This window comes from Pteropus vampyrus, unplaced genomic scaffold (assembly GCF_000151845.1).
Source record: "Pteropus vampyrus isolate Shadow unplaced genomic scaffold, Pvam_2.0 Scaffold14, whole genome shotgun sequence".
NCBI classification, from domain to species: domain Eukaryota; kingdom Metazoa; phylum Chordata; class Mammalia; order Chiroptera; family Pteropodidae; genus Pteropus; species Pteropus vampyrus.
Window position 1 is genome coordinate 10,984,993 of NW_011888795.1, and position 12,337 is coordinate 10,997,329.

General features: G+C 37.9%; 1 pseudogene across 1 annotated transcript; it reads left to right on the forward strand.

Annotated features, from left to right (window-relative positions):
* The first annotated feature begins 596 nt into the window (after positions 1-596).
* Positions 597-1,068, forward strand: LOC105307370 (annotated as a pseudogene). Its single transcript, XR_897220.2, has one exon. The product of XR_897220.2 is annotated as a proteasome maturation protein pseudogene (transcript).
* The last annotated feature ends 11,269 nt before the right edge of the window (positions 1,069-12,337 follow it).

Genomic DNA, 12,337 nt, shown 5'->3' on the forward strand with positions numbered 1-12,337 from the left:
TTTATTGAGCCCCTACTGTGTATCAGGCTCTCTGCTACCTGTTTTGTTTACAGAATGGAACAAGACAGACTACTCCCCTATGCTCATGGAGTTTACAATCATAGTTGGAGAAGGATACATAATAAAAATTTAAATAATGGACAAGGTAATTGAAGGTTTCTACACTACCATTCTGGTGGGTATTTTTTATTGTGGCTTTTTGGTAACAGCCACCCGATTTCCCCTGGCATATGGTCTTGGTAGACTATCAAGTCAAGGGATCCTGTCTTTCCCTATCCACAAAGTGGGCATGTGACCCAAGCTTGACCAGTCTGAAGCTCTTTCCTGGATATCTGAAGGGCTGAGTGTTAATACCGTGGACAAATGGCCAATTTCTAAAAAAAAAAAAAAAAAAGACCATCATCGATATCGTAGAGCGGTCACAAACTGCCATAATGGACTGGACCCATTAGTTACCTATGAGTAACTCTTGCCATTGATAAGAGTGAGTTATTAAACTGTATTGACCTCAAATCCCTTCACCTGGTACCCTCTTTTTGGAAATCAATAAGGATCATTAAGAGGAAAAACCTAAGGAAACGGAAGTGAGTTATGGGGCCAGCTGACAGTAAGGGGGCTGAGAGGCTGTTTGCAGAGCAAGGTGAAGATGAATGCCAGAGGACTTGGATCTCAGCTAAAGGACAGTATTCCAGTTACTGAACTGTCAGCAAGTGGACCTTTTGAAAGTCATGATCTTCTTCTAAAAGGTTTTTCTTGTGTGAAAAATGAACTTTTGCCCAGTCATCCTCTTGAATTATCAGAAAAAAATTTCCAGCTCAACCAAGATAAAATGAATCTTTTCACACTGAGGAACATCCAGGGTCTATTTGCTCCACTAAATTGCTGATGAAGTGCAAGACAGTGCAGCAGGTTCAGCATCTTTCATTTCCTCCAAGCTCAAACCTTTCACTGGACATTTTGAGGGGTAATGATGAGACTATTGGATTTGAAGATATTCTTAATGACCCATCACAAGGTGAACTAATGGGAGAAGCACACTTAGTGGAATATAAACTTGGTTTACTGTAATGCCTTGTGCTGTTCATGAAAATCTAGAGGGGCTACATCTTGTTTACAGTTGTCTTTTTTACTGTAATTTTATATATACAACATTAAAAGTACTGACACATAATTGTTGCCTAAATAGCATCTGATGATTTGAAATTTCGGGGGACTTTGGTTTATGGCCACGGGACAGTTTGAAGCACTAGAGATGATTTTTAAACTCCTGATTTATATTAAAACAATAGCCTCTATGTCTTTAAAAAATTGTTGCTAAGGAATGCTATAAAACCACCCTCAGGTTCCAATTCAACCTATTTTCTAGGAATTCCATAAATTTAATTTTGAAGAATCTTTATCTGTGTTTGAGTGTGCAGTCTTCACAGTAGCATCTTTTAGAGTAAACATCTATAATTGATTTCACTGGCAACACTTCAAATTAAGTACAAAGTCAGATGTTTTTATTTTACTTTGTTGCAGTATAGTCTATTCGTGCTCATAAGAATAATATTTGATTTATTGAAGCTACTTGAGAATTATAGCTATTTGATTCTTTCGAAAAGTATAAGTTCAGAGGTTTCGATTTTGGTCTCGTCTTTAAAGTGAAAAAGCAACCAGCAAATGTCATTTTAAAAAAGGAGGAATTTAAGCATAGACCATAGGATGCTTGACTCAGAATGGTACAATGGAAAGAGCTTGGGAGCTACATAGATTTGGGTTCCAAATAATGCTTCGTCACTGGATAGTTGTGTAACACGTGTAACACCATCTCCATGGGGTTGTTGAGAGGTTTAAATGTAGAGGGCCTATTTAGTGCACATAGCCACAAATGTTGGTTCTTTTTCCTTACCTATTTCTTTACACTCAACCCATTACACTGTCTTCATAATTACTATGTTGCATGATTGGCGGGAAATTTAAAATAATATACAATTACAACTCTGAGGAAAGAGAGGATATGGAAAGGATTGGAAGGCTGTCTAGTGAATCCTCAGCCACCTCATCCTCTCTTCAAATATTGTGGACTCGGAGTCAAATGTGGACCGGAAACTCAACAACTGGCTCGGTCTGTGGCTTGTGAACTCTGCTTGGCATGAATATTTCTGTTTCAGCACATCTGTGATTGCCATATCACTAGCATTGCAGAATGGAGGATTAATTTTATTGTGTATTGGATCAGCAGATCTGGTGACATAGTATTGCACTACGAAGAAGGATTACTCACCAGTTTCTGGATGCTACATTTTTAGAAACTAACTCCACTTAACGATAAGCGTTGGATCTAACAACTTCCCTCTTTTCCTCACTCCTACTCTCCAATCACCCAACCAACAAATATCACTTAATGCAAAAACCGACTCTCTTGGAACCAGATGGATACAATTTTACTTTAGGATGAAACTCTGGATATTCTCCCAAAGTAAAGGTTTTATTATACTTCTTCAGTTATTTAAAACAGATGTGTCGTATTTATAATGATGACTCCAAGCACTTTTTTCCCTCTGAGTTTATGGAAAGCAATTTGCGTAGGGTAAAATAACATAGCATTTGTGAGTCATTTCTGAGGAAAAAAATAGGAAAATTATATAGTCTGCAAGCCAGACTGGGTGCATGGTCATAAGGAAATATAGCTACATCCTAGGGCAAGCAAAGAGGAGACCTTGTTTCTATTTCTGTCAGATATCCAATCAGGGTTTTGATGTATCATCTTTTCACCTATGACCTTCATTTACAGAAAAGGGGACTCAGAGACTCCTATCCAGTTCTAGCATACGGCAGAGCTAAGTTGCATGCTGCATCTTGTAATTTCCTTACCTGCCAGCTGCCAAGCCAGTGCCATTTCCCTTACCTGGAAGTATCTTTTCCAAGCACTTTTTTTTTAATCCTCATCTATGCTGTCATAGAGCCTTTTCGTTCCTCCACCTTAAAAATTTCTTTCTTTCTCTGTAGCTTCATTTTTGTCTGTTTTTCTGTCATGTCTAAATGCAGATGGTTAGTCAGTTATTGGGCTCCTGTGTCCCTCAGCTGGCTGTGGAGTGTGGAGTGAAGAAGACCTTGTGGAAAAATGTGAAAATGAAGTGCTTGTAGGTCTGTGTGTGTGTGTGTGTGTGTGTGTGTGTGTGTGTGTGTGTGTGTGTGAAGTGTGGTGTTTCCTTTATTGAGTGCTTATTACATGACAGGCTCCACTCTGAGTTAGTTTTTAGAGTTTGTTACATCTAATTGTCGCAACAGCTGTATGAGGCAGAAGTTTGGACAGATCTATATTTAAACCCTGTTCTACCATTTATTTGTAGAAATATGTAAGCTATAGGTAGGCAGTATCCATATTTTTATGGTTCAAAGAACAGCTTTATCTCTTATATAACCAGAGAAGATTTAAAACAATTACTTAAGAGTTTTTTTCTCAAATTTTTTATATTTGAAGCTCTGATGACCAAACTGGATATATGCCATATTCATTTTTTAACAGCAGGAAGTACAAAGAAAGTGATCACAAGTGTATAAACTGCTCTCATTTGGTGTATGCAAGAAATAGACAGTAAAATATAATGGTCTACTTATTCTTTTGTGATTGACAGCCAAACCTTAGAGCAATTTGCACTCTGATCTGATAACAGGGTTTCTCCCATAACCTTGGTGTTCAAGTCTCACTGCCCTTTATTGTGAAAATATTTGTCCTTTGACCCTTTGGAGAGATGGAGACCCATACCTTTTAAAAGTCTTCCCTTGGTCCTTACTGACTTGTAATATAAGTGACTGATTGTCTCTATTATATGACCTTGGCAGACACAGAGAAATATCTAACTCATTTTAGCAAAACTTATCCTAATTGGAACTATAATCAAAGGTTACTGGAATGCTCTAGAAACTTACCTGGAGATGTAGATTTGGCGTCTTTTGATGTTTTGGTGAAATAAGTGGCACTTACTTTGTGCTTGTATTTCCTTCGAAAGGGGAGTGAGGAAGAAAAAAAATTGAAAGGAAAGCTAAAGCATCTCTTCTTGTACAACCTTCCCTTCTTTCTTTCTCTGTAGCAGCAAGTGACACGGGGCTGCTGGGCTGGTTCATGGGGTTACACACATAAAGTCCTTATCACCTGAGCTATTTAAAGTAGAATGGAAAAGTGCAGCCGAAAACATCCTGGAGGAAATGTTCTCTCCTGGGGCAGCCAGGGTCCTTTCATCTTCACCTGAAGGCAGCCCTCACCTAATTTAATGCATCATTTAGTTTGGCATTAGTGAAAAAGCCTCCTGAGGCCTGCTCACAATGACCCTAGGGCTCTGCAAAAAGACTGAGCAGGAGGGTGACGGGTTCTCACTTCTTCATTCAGAATCCCTTCTTAAGAGAAACTGCAAACATAGACATGGAGCCAAATGAGGAAGTTGAGGAGTGCAAGCCTTAAATGACAGAGGTGTGCTTTCTGTAAAACTTACCAATCTTTTCACCCAGGAGATAGGAGGAGCTCTGGATATAGCCACAGATATGTAGGAAAGGAGGCAGGGAGAGAGGAAGAGAGGGGCAAGGGAGAAAAAGTTATTGAGAACCCTCTATGTCAAGGCTCTGTAACAGGATTTTGGCATTATATCAGCTAATCTTTACAATGCCACTTACAGTTTTATTTTTCACTCTCAATTTTGCAGATTAGCAAACACACTCCCAGGAGTGGGTAATTTTTCTGAAGATGTGGAGAAGTAAGAGACAGAAACAGGATTTGAACCTAGGTCATCTTTCCCAACAGTGTTTCCCCTCACTCATTTCAGACTGCTCTGGGGTCCAGCACTGACCACAGGATCTTCACCTAAAACTAGCCCAGAGTGCAATCCATGGGAGCCCTTGGTGCCTTCCCTCCTGGAGAGAACTGAAGGCAAGGCCAGTTAAGAGCTCGCCTTCAGAGCTGTGCAGGAGAGAAGACACTCAAACTCAACAGGAGGAAAGTACAGGTGCAGTATGGCTGTCTGTAGGTGGGGCTGTCCTACCTACATGGCCCTGTCTCAGGGACACCTGCCAGCCCCAACATTGGGTCCACAATTCACTGTGAGTGAAAAACCATTACTAATTTCTTTATTCTTTCTAAACCTGAAAAACAAACAAACAAACAACTGTGGACAGGAAGACTTCTATTGCTGGTTCTGCTAAGCTATACATTCTGCCCACGTGTGCTACAAATGTGTGCTGAGATTATTTTAATTTAAAAATTTAATTTGATGGTTCTGTGCACTAGCCATGTTTTATCTTGTTATAGTAAATCACTATGGCATTTCATGCAGTCATTTGATTGGTCTACCATGATTTGAAAGAAGAGTTGTGTCTTTTCAGCTGATGATCTTGTTTAGTATCTCTGATTCACTACAACAAGATGAAGTTTAATGTTATCTGCCCGTATTGTGTACAAGATATGTGTGCCAAAATATTCCTTCTCTCTGCTATACAGTTTTGAATAGAGTGTTTGAAAGTTCTTTTGTGTTTTGCCATTTAAGCAAAATATTGACAGAACAGGCTATCTTTTAAGAAAAGTGGGTAGTTTCGATGTGTGTAAGATACTTGGAGAGAAAGTCGGTATAACTGGGTTTGTTATAGCAATGGCATTTTAATATTGTGGCAAATAAAACTCTTTCTTATTAAAGTTTCTATGATAATTGTTGAAATAATGATATCTTTTACCATTTAAACTAGTAGTCCAGTAATTTTGAATTATCCGATCCTGGTCAACTGCCAACTCCCCTATTTATTAGCTGTATATTCTTGGGCAAGTTACATATGTTCTCTAAGTCTTGTATCTCTCATCTGTAAAATGAGATAATAATACCTACTTATAGAGTTTATTTGAGGAGGTAAGGATAAATGAAGTAAATTGACTAGTGTATGCACTGGGTACATGACAGACACTCATTAGATGACATTTATTATTATTAGTCCTAGAGAGCAGTGCTCATTTTTTAGTGTTTTGATGGAATTTAGTGATATTCTGAATTGAAAACTCTCAAAATCATGAAAAGGCACCAATCATAATGTACGAATATTTTTTAACATGGAGATGTTTGGAAATGGAAATCAGCTAACCACCTAATCTGATAATTCTAGTAGAATTGGAGATATATTAAATTTTTACACAGACAAACCCCTATGTACAATGCAGATATCATGATAGATAGCAGTACTGGTATTAAGGTATACTTCATGTTCGTATTAGTAATGAGCTATGAGTAATTCAAGTAAGTAAACCAAGAATATACAGTAGTATCATTTTGTCATGCATAACCAAAAGAATGTGTATATGTCACTTATGTCTAAGGAATTCTCCTGATAAAACTTGTTCTAAATATAATATGAATATAATGCTTTTACCAGACAAAACTATGTAATATGGAGAATATTTCATGAAAGAAATTATTTTTATGTTAAAGGGAGAACTAAATAGCTACATACAAACCAACACATTAGAACCCATTAGAGGTTTGTTATCCAGTTGACCCTGAACAACCTGGGTTTGAACCATGCGAGTCCACTTTTATGAGGATTTTTCCACTTATATGAGGATTTTTTTCAATAAATACCTGTACTGGTTTTGATTCACAGTTGGGAGTGCGTGGATGCAGAGGGCTAACTGCATGCATTGATCTATGCTGTTTTATATAGGAGAATTGAGCACCCATGGAGTTCTGAACCAAACCTCTGCAGATACTGAGGGACAACTGGTGTAGTTAAGTTTTTTGGGGAGCCATAAGTTATACATGGATTTTCAACTGTAGAGGGGCTCGGTGCTCCTAACACCCCCAGCATTGTTCAAAGGTCAACTGTATATGAATTTATCTGAGCTTTTTAAAGGTGTATTTATGTTTTTAATTTTTATTTGGTCTTTAGATAATGAGTTCTCCAAACAGTTACTAGTGAATTGGATAAAACAGTTTAATTAATGTGCACTTACTTGGTGAGTAACTAAGAATTCTTGAGTTTACTTTTTTCTTCTGTAAATATGGATGGCAGTGCCTCCCTAGTAGTTATCAAGTTCATAGGGAATTCGTGAAAGTCAAATGAGATCGTGGATATCAGAGTTCTATGGGCAGAGCACCATACAGATGTAAGAAATTTACTTAAGTTGCCATCTTCCTGGGTAAAATAAATTTCCTCATTTTAGTGTCCTAATTGTTGTGCCCTAAATTTTTTTCCTTCAAGGGTTACTTGCTAGAATTTGGTAAACAAATATATGTCAAAAACTTTATGTGCCAGAATTTCCTTAATGGATATGTTGAAAAATAAAACAGCTAAAGAGACTAATGTCTGCAGATTAACTAGACCTTGTCAGTGACTTTCAAAATGTAATTTAGGATTAATTTTCTCATGTGTTCACTTTATTTTCTCTGAAACCTTTTAATTACTGCTTATATTAAGAACACATGGAGGAAAGAACAACATATTATTTTCTACATATTGGAATACATAACCTGTTTTACCTTCATTTTTTTTTTTTTTTTTTTGGAGAAAATTGTGATTTAATTAATTACCTTCCGGTCTTCAAGAACTTAACTCGTGACTAAATAAGGAGTAGATCTGCTGGCTTTTAAAGTTTACTTAATAATGTTCGTAAGGATGGAATGTTCTTTAAGGATGGACTAGTAAATATAGGCTCTCAAGCCCACTTCTACAATGCATGCACGTGGTTCCCAATGATGACCTTCCTCACCCCCAAATCATAAAAAACACAAATGACTGGATTTAAATACTTCTTCTTACAGGAAATCTCCCTCTATTCCTATTTACAAATACGATCTATTGTAAATATGGCCCATAATTCTTTTGCCTTACTATTGTTTAAACATCAGTAGATACTTTTGCCAGGAGAGACTGGGTCAATGAAAAAAGGAAATAACTTGAGAGTTAGGCAGAGGAAGAGCTTCTCTAGGAATAGATGCTTTCTAGAGTGGAAATTTAGTCTCAAAAGGAATTCAAAGTATCTAATTAGGTGGGGAATGGTATAGTTAAACACAGACACAAGTGCTGACTTCCCTTCCTGAAACATCTTTCTGGTTCCAGTTTTCTCTTTAACCCCTGTACTAAATACATTCTAGTTTCTATTACTGGCTTCCCAAGTAAACTGATATTTGGCATAACCAAAAATACACAATATCTAAAAACACTAGGATATTTTAAAGTCAATCTTCTCAAGATAATTGAAAAGATGATTATGCTTTACAAGAGGAAATGGTGATTATGCTTTACAAGAGGAAATATTTCTACCATTTGCCTTATTTCTCTAACCATTCCCTGGCCAAGAAGAAAGCAATAAATACCTACTCATGCTCAACTAATCTCAAATAACTTTTTAACAATCCATTTGTTTTGAAGTGCCAAACGCATATTCAGGATGTTGCATCCCTGCCATTTCTTTATCACTTTTGTTGGATTTGCTAGTTCAAAAGAATTATGTCTTACAGAATTAACCTTAATCACATGGATTGAGATCAATAGTAAAATAAAATACTACATGTTGTCAATTGAAACATTTCATCACATTTAATCTTTCAGATCAGATTTGGGAGGTTTTAAAATATGAACAATTTACATGAGAACAATGAATGGTAATTATTGAAGATGCCTATAAGATAAATTTTATTGGTTAATGCCCCTTTGTTTTTCTAAAGGATGCTTTGGCCTGCCATTGCCTCTTCGGTGTTATACATGTTATCAGGATCAGGAAGAATATGAGTTGTTTCAAGAAAATTTGAGCTGGAAAAACTGACATGTGCCAATAATTTAAGTTATAATTTTAAACAAATAATGCTAGCGAAACTTTGTACCTGACTAGATTTTTGATAACCTTGATGGCCAGAATCTCTCATCAGAACTTTGAATGAGATTATTAACTTCAAGCAGATGGGTGCTTTCTCTTTGGACAGACTCCTCCAACTGTATTAGTCAGAGTTCTTAAGACAAACAGAACCATTAAGATATATAGAGATATATGTAAGAGGCAATTTCTCATATTAATTGATTAATGTGGTTATGGAGGCCAAGAAGTCCCACAATCTGGCACCTGCAAGCTGGAGAACCAGGAAAGCCAGAAGTGTAGTTTCAGCCGAAGTCCAAAGGCCTAAGAACCAGGAGCTCCCATGTCATAGCTCAGGAAGAGAGAATTTGCCCTTCTTTTGCCTTTTTGTTACATTTGGGCCCCCAATGGATTGGATACTACCCACATTGGTGAGGCTGAATCTCTTTACTGAGTCTACTGAATCAAAAGGTAATTTCTTCTAGAAACACTCTCACAGACATACTCAGAAATAATGTTTTACTAGCTATCTAGTCATTCCTCAGCCCAGTCAAGTTGACGCATAAAATTAACCATCATACCAATCCAGTGACCTCAGGGTTCAGGAGCTAAGCATACTTTTGATATGTGAAAATAAAATTGAAGTGTCTATCTTCCTTCCTTCCTCCCTCCCTTCTGCCCTCTTACTTTTTGTTTGGTAATTTATTTTGCTTTTCATATCTCATTGTATTCCCCTATAAAATGAAATGGACTCACTGGCCTGATATAAACAAATGTTATAAATCAATGTGATTATAATCAAGAAATTGAAGTTGGATTAAATCGAATGAGAGTTTGGATCCAAAGTACATATGGGGGCAGAATTTTAAAAAAACATTATAAACTCTAAATTTTTTAAATATTTTGGTAGGCAAAATAATGCTCGCCATCCTACCCCCAAGGATGTCCATGTTGCAGTCCCTGAAACCTATGAATATATTACATTATACAGCAAAGGGGAATTTGAAGATAGAATTAAGGTTGTTAATCCAGTGATTTTATGATATATTATCCTGCATTATCTGGCTGGACCTAGGATAATCACGAGGATCTTTAAAAGTAAAAGAGAAGCTAAGAGGAAATCAGAGTGATGTGATGTAAAAAGTACTTGATATACCATTGTTTGCTCTGGAGATGGAGAAAGAGGACTGTGAGCCAACGAAGGCGAGAAGCCTCTATAAGGTGGAAAAACAAAGAAACCGATTCTTTCCTAGAGCCTACAGAAGGGAATTCAGCCCTGCTAAGGGATTTTAGCCCAGTGAGACCTGTGTTGAACTTCTAACCTACAGTACTGTAAGATAATACATTTGTATTATTTTAAGCCACAAAGTTTGTGGTAATTTGCAAGAGCAATAGAAAACAAATACAAATACATTCTCTTTTCTATAATAATTTTTGCTGAGGAAGAATTTGCAGAGTATATTTGCCCTAGCTTTTGGCTTATAATGAAAGGAGGAATTGGCTAGAATAAGTCAAAACTGATATTTTCTGTTGCCCTTTAAGTTGATGTATTTGCAGAATGAAATGTCTTTGTGTAGCATTTTATATCTTAAATGTGAGAGCTTTGTTGACTCATTAGTTTTTCTTAGTCTGGGTTGCCCTAGAGATCAGAACCTAAGAAATGTACTTGCGTTCAGGTAGTTTATAGGAACTGATCCCAGAATTCAACAAGTGGAAGCACATATCCACTGGTTCCCATCTCCTGTTGGTTAAAGGTTGTGGGTTAACTCTCCTGCACTTGGGCTATGCCAGCATTCATGTCCAGTAAACTGTGGGTAGCCCACTCCTTCAGTATCAGAAAAACACCGTGGCAAGCCAAAGACATGCTTGAGGCAAGATGTGATCAGTATTGGAACTCTTCACTTTTTCCGCATAACTATTCACCACAGCCATAATTGTAAATGGAATAAGAGTAAGACCAAGAGGAGGAGAAGCCGGGCACAAGAGGCATCTGATACAGTCCACCCCCTGCTTGCACCACACATTAAGACTAATTTTTCACTGCATCTTCAAAGTGCTGGCAGCTTTATTCACTCCAAAAAGTTGTTTAATACAAAGGATTAGTGTAACAAGCTACAATCTCCGCTGCTGCAACTGGACTTGAGGTCATAACTGGTATTCATCATCTAACTATTTCAATACTCATGCTAGATTTTCCTCACCCTTGCCCAGTACTTCAGTTCTTCTAGATTGCTTGCTTGCTTGGTGGCGTGCCAATATCTCCGTCCTTGAGGGATATGAGCCCTTTATTTCCTTGTCCTTGTTGACCTGTGATTGCTATAATTGGCTGTTTACCAATATCACCTTGCATAGAAGTACCCAGAGACACCTAGTGAATCCTCTGTATTCCAGAAACGCTCTCTCTTCCTTCACTGTGTAGCAAGAAACTCTACTCCTCAAGATAATCACATTCAATTACTCTCCGCCCTTAACCAGTATAATAACAACTCCTTTTTTTTTGCCTGCTAGGTCACTGGTTTGAGGAACCCAAAGTTAGCAGACAGTAGTCAGCTTCCAGTCTGATGGAACTCTCACTGTTTTCCTCAATGAAGCAGTACTCCCCTGGGTACCAGGACCTCTAATCCTGTAAAACCTAAAGGTGTGGGGACAGGAAGCACACATTTGGTAAGTAGACCACTGTGAATGAGAGTGAGAGGGACATATTCTACTTCCACCCCTTGCCTAGACTTGTTTACTCTAGTTATTGGAGGCACGGCACAGCTGTTTGTTTAGTTCACATACTTTATTTTGGTGGGCAATGTCCCAATTACATAGAGGTCTTTGAGTTAGTCCCTTAGTTGAACCTTTAGTAAGCAATTCTGTTGTTCTAGTAGGTGACTACTTCCAGGAGATGTACTTTATGGTAGAAGTAATGGATCCTTTGGTCATGTACTGATTGTTGCACATCCTTGCCTGTAAAATGGCTCCCTTGATTTGAAGTGATATCACGTGGGAATCCTGTGACTGTAAGTTGAGCATTCTATATGGCTTTGAATGGTGATGCTGGTAGAAACATGGCAGGCGGGGAAATCAAAGCCATATAGGAGGATGTATCAATTCTAATGCTGAATCACTGTCTCCTCCAGGGTGGAAGGGGTCTGGCATGATCAACTTGGCACCAAGTGTCTGGCTGATCTCAAGGTTTGCTGCTTTATTAAGGGCTTTGTATCAGGTTAACACCTTGGCAGGTTGGATATTCAGGAGCAGCAGCTAAATCAGCATTAGTGAATGGGAGTCCATACCATTGGGCCTATGTATAGCTTCTAATCCTGCCACCATGGTGACTCTATTTTTGGCCCCATTGTGCAAGCGTGCAAGCATGGCAGTAGCAGAAGAGGGAGGCTGGCTGACAGAAGAATAAGTCATCTTTGTTGCTGAGTGTTTCCCCTGAATTGGATGCTCTCTGGTTGGCAGTAGCATGAGATCTGTGACTACTTTGTATCTACTCCAGTGGGTTCATTATACACTTTCTTACTAGACTATTTTTCCTCT